General features: G+C 40.4%; 1 long non-coding RNA gene across 1 annotated transcript in view; it reads right to left on the bottom strand.

Moving 5' to 3' along the window:
* Window positions 1–14,875, bottom strand: part of LOC137146238 (uncharacterized) — a 64,888-nt gene extending 50,013 nt beyond the window's left edge. The window contains exon 1 of the long non-coding RNA XR_010917860.1: window positions 14,694–14,875. This is a non-coding gene — a long non-coding RNA (uncharacterized lncRNA). The remainder of the gene's footprint in view (window positions 1–14,693) is intronic.
* Window positions 14,876–16,420: the final 1,545 nt, after the last annotated feature.

Consider the following 16,420-nt stretch of genomic DNA (forward strand, 5'->3'; position numbering starts at 1 on the left):
ATATAAAAAAAAGATCTTATTACCCAAGTTTAGGCTCTAGCTCCCAACATGCATCCCTTGCGGTAAAACCTTTTCTGCTTTTCCAGACACCTATTTATATGAATCATGTCACATTTTTGGTTTCTCTAGGACAAACAAGTTCTACACTTGAACTGGGCAAAAATTTTCAACCAAGCTCATCCCCACCCCAGCAAAAGATGAAGATTGAGACACTGCAAGATTTTACAAATGTACATATTTCATCATTTTTGTTTTTCACCTGAAACAAAACATTCAAAAAATATCACAGTGTTTTGTTTCAACATTTTCAAAAATGAAATGTTTACATTTGAAACAATTTTGTTTGTTTCCTTTAATTATTTTTTTTTTTAAATATTAAAAATTGTCTAAGTGAAACAACATTTTTTGTTCAGTCCAAGATGATTTTTCCCTCCCAACTTTACAGAACTGCCAACAAGCCAAAACAAATCCACTATTCGCTTTGCTCCAGTTTATATTCAGTTCTGTTCTACTTTCTTTTCCCTGTGGATTTCTCAATTATTTGTTGTGTTATTTAGTTTCAGCTTCAACTACTGTGCATTTTATTTTTAAAGTTATGTTCCCCCCTCAGCAGTCCACGGTGACTTGACCTAAATGCACCATTGGACCACCCAGGGTGCTTCCATCAGCATTTTCAGCAGGAAGAGCAGCTTGCTGCCAAATGGCTTAGTCAGTTCTATAGCTTAACAATTAAACAAAAAACTAAGTTAAAAGAAAAGTGGTGTTTGAAATCTTCTAGCACAGATTCAGTCTATCTTCAGTGCTCTGACACTGACATCCTGAAAAACACTGTAAGGAGAGTTGTATTCTTTTCCATTCAGTAATCCCATGGTACAAGAGCAAAGTATAGACTCCATAAAATTAAATAGCAACAAATGTGAACAGATGACTGGAAATACATTTTGCATTCAATGTACTGTATAATTAACCTGTGGAACTCACTTCCACCAGATGTTATTTAGGCAAATAGTTTAAGTTTCAAAATGAATTAGACATTAATATGAATAAGAGCAGCACATGCAATTGCACTAACTGTGCTAGTTCAAGAGCTGTTAAATCTCAGACTTCAAGGCATAAATCCAGATGCTGACCAACTTATGAGGAAATACATTACCATGATATAGCACTGAATAGTTTTTACTTTTTTCCCTGAAGCATGACACTGGTATGTTAGTCTGATACTCTGTTCCTAAACTGCACCTCCATCTAGTAGTGAAGTGCGTCACATTACATTTAGAACATACAGTAAAAATAAACACCAACCATATAATCACCCACCATTATTCTTAGGCTCTCATCTAGAAATGGGTGAAACCACTTGAAGGCAATGCAATTAAAACCCGCTTTGTACATCAATTTTGCCTTTCATCTCTGAACCTGGAAGTGCTAAGTAGGTCATTTAATGACGCTTCACAAATGGAGATAGACCTAGCTTGTGAAGTTAGGGTCTGGCTGTAGATTCAAGGATGTGCATTTCTGGCATGAAGCTTTCAGAGGTGTGCATCTCTGGTATTCCAGTTCAGGCTATCACTGTTCTCAACATTCCCATGTGATAGGTCAGTGCTGAGAGTTAAGAGAGCTTGGGTTTATTTCTAGCTCTGATAATGTTGACTCATTATGTGACCTTGGCAAGTCACTTAGGGCCAAATTGTCAAAAATAGCCTGTAATTTGCAGTACCTCTATTTTTAGAGGTAAAAATTGAAAGAGCCTTAAGATTTCAGTTTCCACATCTGTGGGGATAATGCTTACCCATCTCTCTAAGACACGTTGATATCTGAGGATATAATTTTATTTGTAAAGGTTATAGTTGTCTCCATTTTACAGATGGATACATGAAGGCATAGAGGGGTTATGGATTGCCAAACATCATACGGCAAGTCAGCATCAGATCACAGAAGTCCTGGTTTCCAGTCCGTCTGTCTTTGCCACTTTTAATGTAACCCTCCCACAAATTAAAGTAAACTGTAATTATCATTTTGCTGTGGGAGCCTATGACACACAAGTTAGTCACAATCAAGTGGCTTTTTTGTCCTGATTTTACACTCGTCAGCTCCAGTTTAGAAGATATTATTAAAAAAAAAAAGTTTCAAGTCACATTTGCAGTCAGATGAAATTGGAAAAAGGCTAACCTATTACTTGAAGGTAATGAGTCAGAGTGATTCACTGCAGCCTCTTGGTGATTTCTGTACGAACCAATCAAATGAAAGGGCACAAAAACCATTCACAGTGAAGATGATCCTCAACTCTAAGTAATATAAAATCTAAAGTCATTAAAATGCCTAAGAGTGAGAAAGATGGAAACTTAAAAGCACGAACTCTCCGACCAAAAAAATCATAGTTTATAGTAAAGTGACAAATAGTAAAAACCTTGAAATCAATCATTAAGATGGAACCGTCCAAATGTTGAATCTTATGGCTCCCGTAGGACTAAAAAACAATGCAGTCAAAATGAGAGCTTGCTTTACAAAGTGGTTCCATTTAAAGGTAAAAGAAACAGAATGGGTCAGCAAACAGCCCACACAATCCATTGAGTATGATAAAAATGCAATAGTGTTTGTGCAATGTGACCTTTCATATAAAAGAGAAAAGAAACAAATGCACTATGCTGGAGAAGTTAGATAAAAAGGGATTGTACTATCACATCCTATATATATATATATAATGTCATTTAGTGCCTTTTAACATTTTTTTTAATATGGTTCATATTTTCTGTGATCGTTTAACCAGAGGATAAGTCATCCATGTTAACTACCCATTTCTACTACATTTACAAGAGAAGCCTTATAGACATGCTCAAAGATGTCCTTTCCTACTTAAGTGTCTGAAACTGGGGGGGAGTTTGTCACACTCCTCTTAATGGCTAGTCAATACTGAGAACAACAACTTACTATTGTGGTCAGCTAATGAAATTCTTGTTCTAGCTCAAGTGGTAAAGCCTGTGCTTTGGTAACATGGATCCCTGCTAGTGACCCATGGTGGAACTTGTTAAAATGTTTAAATGGTGCTAAAAAGAATTGGAGTTCATGCCCAAATCTTTCTGTTTGCTGCCAGAGCCTGGATTCTAGGAGCGTCCCTATAAAGTATCAGGCAAGTAAAAGATCATTATAGATATTAATTTGCAAGCAACGACACTAAATGTGTATTAATTGAACTTTTTTTTATATATATATTCAAGATGTAATTTCTTGGAATGTCTTCACTGCAGAGTTAACCCAGGTGATTGGCACTCAGATTTGAGCACTCTGATTAGCTTAGCCCAGGTATAAACATCCACCAAAGCAAAAAACATATTCTATTCCGATATTACTATGTTCTCACTGTTTCTGCATTTGTTTGTGTGTGTCTAGTTCCCATGGTTGTTTGTCCTGAGATCTGAGCTTGTCACTATATCACTGGTCAGAGATTCCTGAGAGAAGGAAATGCAGGGGCTCGAACACAAGCTGGGTCTGCAGAGCAGTAAGTATTGGTTATAACCAAAGTAGCATACCCGGATCCTGGTCTAAGAGCGGAAGAATTGTGAAATTCCACCCCAAGTCAGATAAGAGGAAGAGACTTAACACATGAAGAAATGCTATAAGAGACCAGAAAGACAGCTAGTCAAACCTGGATTTAGGATCAGGCAACTGTCTGGGGGGCGCTGGGCTCAGGGTGCTGTTTTTGTTGTTCACAACAAAAGGAAAATAAAATGTTTGAAATAAAATATTTTAGGTATTCCGTATGTGGTTTCATTTTTCACTAACCTCCTAGAATGTTCTGGACCTTTGCATAATCTCGTGGCACTTTCCAGACTTTTCCCTCAAACCTCCTAGAATGTTGTCAGCCATGCCCCCGTGGGTATATAAGGGGTGGGGCGTCAGTCAGTCAGTGAGATATAAAAACAAAGTGAAGAGAAAGTCAAGCTGTAATATCGTGAACTTGTTTTATTGTGAAAGTGTACATGTGGAGGAGAGGGTACCAAAGGGAGGGGGGCACTGAAATGGAGGGGAGGGTGTCATTTAGTGTAGGGCCAGTTAGTTATGTATTTATGACACTAAACAGCTCACTTTTAAAGAATGAGCAATGTATGCTCTGAAAAATGTAGAGGTGTGAAATAAAACAGAAAACTTTGCAAATTTTGAGAAAGTGCCTCTAATTATCTACCTCAAGTTTTGGTGTGATTGTGAGTAACATGAAAACGAAGTAATGGATAACTAAACAGAAAGTTGTTACTATCATTCAGAAGGAAGGAGAGAAAAATACTGTCCTCAAGGGTCAGAATTTGTGAGGTACTAGCAACATAAATCCCTGATTAGGTCAATGGGAATTAAGGGTATTCAGTATGTTACAGAAGCTCATTTTCTCAGGAGATCAGGAGTTAACCACTAATGCTAATTTCTGGAGTACTGAAAATAAATACAATTACAGGAAAAAGAAAAAGACTGCACAACATTTTGAATGAGGGTGCCAGATTTTCAGATAATGTAAAGTGACATATGGCCATAGAAGTCAGAGGAGCTACGCCACTGGATACCAGCAGATGGTCTTAAATGCCTCATGAGTGAAAGTATCTTTGTGGACTCAGAGCAGGGCATTGAAGTGGGGAATAAATAAATAAATAAATAAGTGTTCTCCTACCTGGTATTTACCCTGCAAAGGTAATTGATTTTCTTCCAGGAAAACCCACACATCAAATATCTACTTTTGTACACTTTTGGACTTGGCCATTTCCTCTCAAATACAGTACCTTTTGATCCTCTGTCATTGAATAATTCTAGTAATTGGAGCTACCATGCAAGTCTATGAAACTCTCCACATGCGTTCCCACAAAGTTAGAATCATGAGAGACCCATTCAGAGATGCTGTTCAAAAGGTCACCCAGCAAACAAGGTTGCTTGTTCTTTAGTCATATCCAGCATCATCCCTCATAACAAAACTCACTTTCCATTCTCCTTAGAATGTTAGTCATGATTAACCAGAAATAAAACTCACATTACAAACATAGAAACATTTTATTCTTTTTAAAGCCTGTTAAGAGCTGGAGTGGCAATGGTTCATCCCCCTAAACCATAGATGTAAAAGTTCCTACACCCAGAGTGGTCATCTATCACCCACACTGGAACCCATACAGAGTATCATCAAATAATTACAACCCATATCTGATGGCGACCACGTACTGACAGAAATCTCTCTCAAACTCCCTCTTGTAGCCTTCAAACAATCCCACTTCTCCCCCCACAACCTCACCAAGTTCTTCAGAAGCAAGCTCCCCATAGACCAGGACACACCAATTTAAAGCAGCAGCAGACCCTGCCAGAACAGATACAAAACCTGCAAGCATATCTCCACTGCTATGATGATCAGTACGCCCCACAACACACTCTTCAAGGTCCACATGCCTACCAACATGTAGTGCATCTTATCCAATGCCCCAACAACCATGTGGGTGAAACTGGACAAGCACTGTGCTCTTGAATAAATTCACACAGAACAAGAAGAGATAAAAGCACCCTTTTGCAAAGTGATGGCTGCATATTTGACCTCTCAGTCCTCATCCTCAAAGCAACCTACACAGCTCCTTCAAGAGATGAGTCTGGGCACTCTGCTGGATACGAACCACCTTGGACTTACAGACTAGTTTTATGGCTCATTATTGTTCGATTCCCTTTGAGACCTTAACTTCAGTTCACAAGAACTCAGCTCAACTTTGAAATAGGTCACTCAGGTTTCTTTATTGCAGTGGTCCCCAAACTTTTACATCACAAACCCCCCTTACACACATCCATGCCCCCCCACACCCACAGCTGGGACTGAGGCTGGGAGCGGGGGCCATGCCTGGGAGTGGGGTGGGGGCTGGGGCCTGCTGCGGCAGCAGTGGGACCCCAGAGGCTTGGTCACTGCAACAAGGCCAGGGGCCAGGAACTGAAGCCAGTGCTGAGGCTGGGGGCTGAGACCATGGCTGGGAGCTGGGAAAGGACCAGGGGCTGAGGCGAGGGAGAGGTGAGCCCAGCATGGAGTGGCTACGAGTAGGTGCAGAGATCGGGAACCAGGGACTGCAGCGGTGGGGCCAGGCTGGGAGTCGAGGCCACAGTCAGGCCAGGGGCCGTGGCTCGGGGACCGGGATCAGGGCAGAGCTCTCGGCAGAGCAGGGCTGAATGGGGTTCCCTCCCCAGACACTGTGGGGGCTGGCCCAGGTCCTGCTGTGCCCCCCCACAATGTTCCTTCATGGGCCCCTGAGGGGGGCATGCCCCACAGTTTGGGGCCTCTGCTTTATTGGCATACAGTAAACCTATGCTGAAAATGATCAGGCTCAAGTGCAGGGGGTGGATAGCGCGTGTACCGCAAATCCAAAAAATACGTAATCAAACATATACATCTTTCCAAAACAGAGTAGTGTGTGTATATTCCATTCTACATCATATCGTGGGCTCTACGATTGGTTCTCAGAAGTTAATGAGCCAGTGTCCATACAGATCATGAACTGTTTATGTACCACACATCTGCCATCCATTATACACTTATGGCCTTACTATCTACTACATGTTATTCATTGCCCTACTATTCCCTTATCTACTAATTACATATTTACAAGCTTACTGTGAATACTTCTGTGAATTCACACTTTATTAATTGTTTCATGTCCTTGGTCAGAATAGGCCTTCAAGTACAACAATTTGTTTGTACACACCCTATTGCCTGTTAACCCTTAATTGCCCATTTTATTTTACGTAGTCTCCTACATATGAACCCTTTATGCTTAACAACTTGAATTTAGTTTAGACACTATGGTTACCTTCTTCACATCTGAAGAAGAGCTAGGTGAAGCCAGAAAGCTTGTTCCTGTAACCAAGAAAAGTTGGTCCAATAAGGGATATTGCCTTACCTACCTTGTGTCTCTCATATCCTGCGACCAACACATCTACAACATGCTGCTCCTGGGACATTTTAATTATGTTTTCACTAAATGTTAAATATAACATTATCCTCTAATGTTACCGAGAATTCCTCAACCCAGTAACTTTTAGTTTCTGCAAGTCGGTATCAGGCAACAAACCAAAAGGAAACAGTATCTACGCCTGTTATATGGCTGGCAAAAGGGGAGTCAGAACCAAATGCTTATGACTTAAAAGCTTTACTTCTGGTCCCTTGGCATTACCTTCACCACTGTTTCCACTTATTAGCCTTAAGCAACACAATACAATAGGTGATTAGGCTTTATGCTTAACTTTATGCCCCTGAGTAGGTCCATTGATTAAGGGATTTGTGGCATTGGGACCTTAGAGTAACTGTGTGTGTTATTCAAGTCATTAAAAATATTTTCAAGAAAGACTAGCCAGTTAAAAAAAAGTTGCAATTGTTTCCATTTTTAGTGTTAAACTAAGCTTTTTGATGACCGGTTATCTTCAAGTTTTAATGAGGACATCAAAGGAAAGGCATCAAAGTCCCCAGAATAGACGACAGCTAGGGGAAACTCAGTAATCGGTGTGAGATTATTAATTGACAAGGCAATTTGGACAACAACAACATGTGATTTTTCCCAGAGCCCAAAAGCAATACAGGTCTAGGTAACGGAGCAGCTTGACCAGACGCTTAAGAACAAATTGTTACGAAACTTTTAGGTGCAAACGATTTTTGTAATTTCAGCAGAATGTGCATCTCTAAACCAAAGAGAATAAATCATTTATCTTGGAATATTGTCTAATATATGAAAATATAAATATTTATCACCACATTAATGCAGGGGCTATGAGGTGTCTGGCTTGAAGCCATGTTGAGCAATGCATCTGCATACACAGCGGACAATATATTAGCATGTGTATGCTAAGCCATCCCCAATTTTTCCTCTTCCTTTGTTCCCTATGAAAATCAATTGCATTTTGAATTACTGAGCCTCCTCTGTACTTTGTTGAGTAATAAAAGGACAGTTAGCCAAAACTAAGAACTATGATACTGCAGGGCTAGTGTAATTTCAACCATTTTAACTGCCCTTGAGATTGCCAGCTTAACACTAATTGATGGCTCAGTTATATGTAACGAATTTACTATGCTTTTTGACTCCTCGAAGCTTTACTTAATGTATTGCAATTACTACTAGAGCTGTCACTTTCAAATTGACCACATAAGTTAGTTTCAAAAGGCAGGAGTGGAGAATTAGAATGTGTGCTGGGGATACTGATTTTCTTCGATAATAATCAACTGTAGTGGTTGTGAACACATGTTGACTTGACAAAGTAAGCTGGTGGAAAACGAATCCAGTACTGGACAAGCCTACCTAATTTTTCAAAAATAGTTTTCTAGTTTGCTCAGTTACAGTAAATTCACAAGCCAAGAACTGCCTAATTAGGGTAAATGAGCAAGTATAAAAGTCAAAGGGCCTGATTCGCCTACTGCAACAATTTAAGACCAGTGGAATTCCATTGACTTCAGTAAAGTTATTCCTGATTTACCCCAGTGTAAGTGAGCAGAGAATCAGCTCCAAAGGAAAAGAGTGGAGAAATCAGTCCAAGATAAGAAGAGGCAGCCTTGGTGCCATACATTGTAAGTTGATTTATTGTTTGAATAGCAGTACAGCCTAAGGGCAGAGGTCTGCCAATAGCTGTTTTTTCAATGTCAACTATTTCAGAAAAATGAAACAAAAACATTGGTTTTGGTTTACAGAAATGTTTCATTCAACCCAAAAGAAAAAAGGCTTCATGGAGCTTAACCATTTAAACGTAAACAAAGAAAAAGAAAAGAAAATCTTGAAATAAGAGTCATTTTGAATTAAAAACAATATTGTGGTTTTCTCAGGATTTCTCCCCTACCCCTCCACTGGTACAATTTGTCAAAATTTGACACAAGTTTACAAAATGTTTTGGTCAACCTGAATTTGCATTCTTGACATTACTTTCAGCTGAAAAATTTCATGCAGCTCTCTCTACCTGGGGGCTTGACTCATTTATCAAGACCTAATTGTGCTAGACGCTGAACAGACCAGTGTTCTTTATCAGTATAGATATCCTAAGCATCTTCAATCTGATAGAAAGGTGCTCTGGTCTCTCAGACTGTGGTGGAAGTGCTGACGCTTTCTACTACTGTTGCTGCTGCTTTTCACCCTGTGTCTAAAAGATTGATGCACTAACATAAGGAGGAAAATACAGTAGGAAAGTTCTTTTAATATAAAAACATCAAGTCACCTCTATAACTATTTTAACAATGATAAATTTAAATGATGTATTATTGCTTACTATTCCTCAGAATAAATCTAATGGTAAAGAACCAAATTTAGGTTTAAGATTGTTCTGTTCTACGACTCTTCAACTACTTGCAAGAAAAGATACTGGCTAGGCAGGATTTACTCTGCATCGGCTGCCCCAGAAGGACAACTGAAAGTTAAAGGCCTGACTTTTCTCACTTACAGCGGTGGAAAACTGCTGTAATTATATAGCTCAGTGGCATTTACCCCCATTTTATATTGATGTGAAAAGAGAAGCAGACTGAAGGTTTATTTTGAAATGTTAATCCTGTGATTTTGAATTATTTAAGAACTGTAATGTTTGTGAAAGGCACTAGAATTTGATATGAAAAAATTAAGCCCTTAGCGAAAGTAAAGCACAGGCATCAGGAGCACAAGTTTCACCCATGCCATTCTGCCTATCCACATATCCCCCTCCACACATTATGAGGGGACAACCTCTAAAGGTTGATCATCTTCTCTTTTCTGTCATTGGCCTCGCCTCTGAAACTAACACTTGAATATCACATAGCCTCATTCTGTCACTGTCTTGGGAATTAGAGGTTTCACTCCATCAGGAAATAGCTTGTGAAATATTGTAAATAATGTAACAATGTGTGGGATGGGATACACAAGCATGAAAAATGTGTCTGGGAGCTGCAATGAGTCGACCCAAGAGGATAAGTGGGCTTGTTTATGCTTGGTCACTTGCAGGTGGTTACCACCAATTAAAAACAAGGGCTTTTTCTATAGAGAGACAAGGTGGGTGAGCTCCAATAAAAGTATTACCTCACCCACCTTGTCTCTCTAACAGCTTGGGAGGACACAGCTACAACTACACTGCATACAGCCAATCTGTTCCACTCCTCCTTGTACACAGTCATGTAAGTCAGAAAGGACGGTTTTGTTAAAATGTCTGTTCCTGTTGTAAAAAGATCCAAAACTCTGAGTCTTCTCTGCCATGTCAAATTACTCCAGGATTAATTACAAGGCTTTGCATCTGTGTGTTTGATAATGTAAGAGCTTGATCTGGAACCATTTACGTCAATGGCAGCCTCCCCCCCACCTCCTCCCCTCATTGACTGGAATGGGAACAGGATCAAGCCATACATGAATCAAATAATAGGAAGAACAATCCTTCAGAGTTAGTTGTTTCCAGGACCTACAAATAGATTAAACCCTGTTAAATCTTTCATGATATGGTGATTGGCTGTTAGCCTCAAAATTCTCTACAAATGCTAGGGCTTTGTCTACACTAGCACTTACGCATGCAAAACTTTTGTCACTCAAGGGTGTGAAAAAAAACACGCCGAGTGACATAAATTTTGCCAGCATAAGTGCTTCTGTGGACAGCGCTGTGTTGGCGGGAGACGCTCTCCTGCCAATATAGCTACCGCTGCTCGTTTAGGTGGTTTTGTTATATTGGCGAGACAGCTCTCTCCCATTGACATAACGCAGCTGCACAAGCACGCTTACAGCAGCACAGCGTACCAATACAGCTGTGCTGCTGTAAGTTTAAGTGTAGACTAGCTCTAAGACTCTTCACTTAGACCTATAGAGATGAAGAGAAGTAGAAGTGATTAGCCAAATGCAAATGAGAAGAAAACTGGTAGTCTTCTCTGCTACCATGACTAGCAGAGTGACATAGTCCACTCTCTCAGGATCTAGCTACAGAGCTCAGAAGCAGTAGCAAAAATACCTGTAAAGATCACAAAGTAAAATAGCAACATCATAGCAATAATGTTAAATTTAGGGGCAATTTGCTGCTTTTGCATATAGCAAAACGGCATGTAAGAGCATTCAGTAATCTGACCTCAATATACTCAAAGCACTCATATTGAGACTGATTTCTCTGTGTGCTTAGGCCTCAGAGGATGTGCCTACACTGCAATAAAACACCCATGGCCGGCCCACATCAGCTAACTCAGGTTCACAGGGGTTGGGCTGCCCAACCCTGCATTGTAGAAACTCCAACTCAGGCTAGAGACTTGGCCCTGGGACCATCCCCCTGCTCCGCCACAGGGTCCCAGAGCTCAGTTATAGCCTCCGTGTCTACACTGCAATTGTATAGCCCTGCAGCCTGAGCCCGAGTCGCTGACATGGGCAGCCGTGAGTGTTTTATTGCAGTGTAGACCTATCCATTGGCACAATCCCTTCTGGGGCTTGCCAGTTGCAAGTGGAGGGGGTGCGGCAGTGGAAGATGAAGATGATAATTACTAAAACTATTTAAAGAGGAGAGCACCCACCCACATGGTGGATCGGGGGGGGCCTCATCCTGCCCCATTTCAGTCAACTTGTTCCATCCTGTGGGGAGCATCATGGACTTACCTTCCTCAAGCACTGGGACTGTAGCTGTGACCAGCCCTTATAAGAGAGTCCTTATTTCTTATGCCCCTCCATGGCTATTTAAAGGAAGGACACAGTTCAACACTGTGTATGTAACTACACATGCACATAGCATACATGAGAGTTTTCAAACCACATTCAGTGCTCTCTCAATTCCAGCTTGTAACTGGATGGTTTAAATTTATCTGAACTGACAAGTTATGAGTAAAGAAAAAGAGCTTTCTCTACTCAACTGCCACAGCAGGAGAGAAAGCACCATGAGAAAGAACAGCTTCCTCTGACTCATTCCTAGTCACTCTCCTGAACTGAAACGCACTATATTGGACCTTGGCAATTCCCTCCCCTCCCCTTCCCTCCTCCCCGCCCAATCCCTCAGCAATTCTGCAAATACTTACTAAATTGTTTCAGTGCTGTGACAACACTACTTAGTAATTTAAAACAATGAAGAGCCTTTTACTGTAAGGGCCTGACTACAGGCATTTGAACTGCATCTCAAGGGCAGCTGCCAACTCTTTTGTCAACTTGTTTTACAGCTCTAGGGTGTGAGGTTTTGGATGTAATCCCGATTATGCTGAAGCAGAAGTTTTGCTATTGCCTTCAATGGGGACTGGATCAGACTCGGCATGAATTCTGTTTTTTTTTTAAAGCTATTAGCGTTTTAAGGACAGGAGCATGTGTGCAGAGTCAGTCAGCCCTCTTTTCACTTGTGAGCATCAGATTTCCATCTGTGGACATAATGTTTTCTTCTTTATTTGCTGCTTATTATCATTACTGGTCTTTTACTCCTTTTATATAAAGGATGAGCATGATCCTACCAGGAGTGAGATCATATTCAAATTGCCTCAGAATACCAGGGTTCAAATTCCTTAAAGTTCTAAGAGAATTCTGTGCTGCCACCACAACACCAGCAAAAAAGCATCACGGCAAATTTTAAAGATACCTTTTGTGTGTGTTTTTCTACTTACATGTAATTGCTTACTGCAAAGACTTGGCAAACGGTCAGCAAAATTTGCCAAAAAGTAGCAAACTGAGCAATATTTTGTTGTTAAAAGCAGTATCCAAGTGTTTTTTCCTAATTCATTGTGAAATTTTTATGAAGTGAAAGCTAGAATATTTCCTTCCAGCCCTGGCACGTATCTGATGTTGAAGTGAAGCTATACTTCAAGGTAAAAAAAAAAAACAACCACCAAAAAACAACCACTGCATTGTCTGCCCTTTGAGTCTCATTCCAAAACTACTGGCACTCTCACATTTCCTTTTTTGATCTTTGTCAGACATTTTAATATTTGGAAATTATAGACACATTGTATTTCAGTTTTATTGCCTCCCTGCCCTTAGGAGGGCAACAAAGGAAATAATTACAAGTATGGAGACTGAAACAACATCACCTAGTTCTTATTACAGAAGAAAAGTACTTTTGTTTTTGTTTTATTGTTTTGGGGTTGGTTTGTTTTAAATAAAGCTGGGTGCCACTAGTGCCCACTGATGCTATAGTTGTGTCTAACAGGAGCCCTCCTTCATTTGCTCCAACTCTCTTTTACAGAAGAGTTTACTGCCTGCTTGCCTCTGCATCCTGCCTTATGCCAGGTCTACACTAGAAAGCTTTTGCTGGCATGGTAATATTGGTTAAGGACACAGTTTTGTGATGACATGGTTAATTCCAGCAAAAGCTAGAAGAGTGCTTTTAGTTTTCATGCTATAGTTTATACCGGTTCCCCAAATGAAATAAGCTACATATACAATAGGAGGGATTGCAGCTATACCAGCAAACCTTTTCTAGTGTAGACTAGGCTAAAGTAATAGATTACAAGTAAAGCAACAAAATACCAATGCTGTTGACATTGCCATAAACATCAGAAACAATTACGTTGACTTTTCAGAAATAGCCACAAAATTGAAATAGAATCGTATACTCTAGAGAAGAATCTTTGGAGCAATTCTCTCATACACTCTCCCCTACAAGTGCTGTAAAGTTTACCTTGTCTTAGGCAACGAGACATTTGCGATGATCCAGGCTGTATTATATGAAGGATTTGAGCATATAGCTGTCAAGGAGCTATGAAATCCTGCAAGCCTAGTTTCTTGGACAGTTTATCATAGACTGAATCCTCCAGTTGTACAATCTTAGCCATAAAGTGCTTCACATAGTCCCACAGCAGCTCACTTTGTGTGTGTATAGATCACAGCTTGTTCATTGTAAGTCATAGTACACAACACATCTGATTCCTGTCTTGGTGACTAATGTGGTGTTGTGTGATCATTCAGGCTATATCTACACTATAGCGTTTACAGCCCTTGTGGAGGAGATGCTCTAAACAAACTGTCGGTTTAATAATGCCTGTCTCTGCAAGAGGTGGTAGCTATGTCAGTGGGAGACACTCTCCTGCTGACATTGTGCTGTCTATAGTGGCACTTAGGTCAATATAACTTATGTCATTCGGGGGGGTAGATTATTCTCACCTCCCAGCAGCACAGTTATACCAAAGTAACCTCCAGTGTAGACAGGTGAGTCAGTGAGTAAGATGCATTCTAGAGATCTGCTTTATTTTTTGTCCCACTTCCAGTCCCACCGGCTGGGCCATCACAACAAGAGCTTCGCAGTGCCCCACCCAGACTCTCGGTCTGGGAAGTGCAGCCCTTAAAGGCACAGTCCTCAATACCACAGCTCTCTCTACCTACTTCTCTAACTCAGTGGTTAACTGATTTGCTTCAGCAGGCTGACTAAATCAGGTTAAAGAGTTCATAATGTTTGCATGGATTATGGTAAAAAAGGAAGCACTAGATCAGTTCTGAATAATAGTGATGTTAAGTGTAGTGTTTCATACACATTCACATGTGTTGCATTATCTAGTCCCTCAGTAGTATTGACTAGCTCAGTCTTAGACCCGCCTACAGGAGAGCTGCTCAAGCACCCCGCTGTAGCAAAGTTGCTACCCCAACATGCCCCATCTGAACTGATTACAGCAGATTTTGTCTCAGTTCCCCCACAGTCCTTCAGCCTACTCTAGCCACAGAAATGTCCTGGCCCACCAGCCAGACCGCTTAACAGAGCTCTATCCTTTCCCAGGTTACAGAGTCCTTTACTAAAAGGTCTAAGTAACATAAAACAAAACAAACCTTCAGTCCAGCTGGGACCAGCAGACAACCACCTCATTGCAGGTACACCTCTGCTGCTTCAGACTGCCCTCAGTCCACCCCATAATAATACAGCTGCTAGCACACTCCTCTCTCAATGGTTCAGACAGGCTCCGGCTTGTCCCAGCCCCGCCCCCACTCAGTCAGGCTTTCTGCTACTCTTTTTCCCCTTTCCCAACTTTCTTTATAGGCTATATCCCAGAGACCAGACTTTTCCACCTTCTGGTCTCTAGATCACCCTCCTCCAAACTACACTCACCCAGCCCTTTATGGAAACAAAGCCCTGCTCTCCCCCAGCTAGATTTTTTTTCCAATTAGTCTTGACTCATCCTCCAGATATAAGCGGGCAGGTTAATTGGACTTTCAGGCACCTATTAGTCCTTTCACAGCATATGTGCAGTTAACACTCCATTTTACAGCCCCCTCCCTGCAACACCCTTCCAAGCAGAGGATGATTAAGGACACATCCATTTAGCTGCGGCTTTAAGTCCTGGCTGGCAGGAGCTTCAGGACTCAATAGAATGTAGATGCACTGATTCATAGTCAGAGCTGCATGGTTGCAAAAGTAGGAAACCAAATCCAGCAATTTGGGTAGGGGCTGGCTCCGGCTCCCTTCTGTTGTCTCTTGTGTTTGAAGTTAGTGGGCAGCTAGTTTTATAAATCAGTTTTCTGTTTTTTCATCAGCATATGAAGATAGCCTTTTCAATCTGCCTGATCAATGTGGGACACATTAGACTTGTTTCTCAGAGGTACTAAGCATTCAAGGCCCTTTGCCTTCTGAAAAAAAATTCAATCCCAAGATGTCTCAGGTGGGCAGCCAAAAACGGAGACATTCAAAATCATAAGCTATTTTTGAAAATTTTGACTTTAACTTTTCTGTCTCAGTTTCTCCTTGAAATCAGGGATTTCCCTATCTCACAGGGATGTTGTCATGGTTTATGCATCTGTGTGCATGAAGCACTCTAAAGCTAGTGTTGAGCACCAGAGAAATGCCTGTCAATAAAATGAGATTGCATTCAAACCCTGAAAAAAGATAAGATACTGAAAAATTTCACAAATAACAGAGATCATAGAAATCTTGTCAGTCTAATAAGAGACTTCCACAGAGAATGTACAAACAAACAAAAAAAGTAACTTTCAAACCCCATGGTACCAGATTCATCAGAACTCTTCACAGATGCTAAAATAAAATTTAAAACATTATGCAATTACCTCAATCCAATTACTTACCCATGCAAATAAAACAGACAAAAAAAAATCACATTACTAAAGCTATCAAATCATTGGCTGTCATTAACTCAAAATATCACTTTAAATAGGGGAGCTCAAATGAATAAGACTGTTTTTGTTACTTTGCTGTACCCTCAAGCAATAAAAGGATTTGCAGTGTGTTTATTACATTTGAAAACTGAATTGTTCCAGTTTCGCCATCATTTTAAATATACTGAAGCATTCAACAGAGTTCCAATAGTTACCAATACCAGTATTGCTCACAGAAACAAAAAAAACAAAACAAAACAAAACAAAACAAAAAACAAATCCACCAAATATCACCCTGGAAATAAGACCACTCATCAAATGAACCAAAAAGAGTTGACCTCATCACCACTAATTCAGCATAACTATTATAAACAAACACTAAATGATAATCAGAACTGCAAAAAGCAAAATTACAAATCAACAGAACTCTAAAAATTAAGAAAATAGAG

Source organism: Emydura macquarii, unplaced genomic scaffold (assembly GCF_026122565.2).
Source record: "Emydura macquarii macquarii isolate MOO-44397 ecotype Brisbane River unplaced genomic scaffold, CSIRO-AGI_Emac_v2 contig_431, whole genome shotgun sequence".
NCBI lineage: Eukaryota > Metazoa > Chordata > Testudines > Chelidae > Emydura > Emydura macquarii.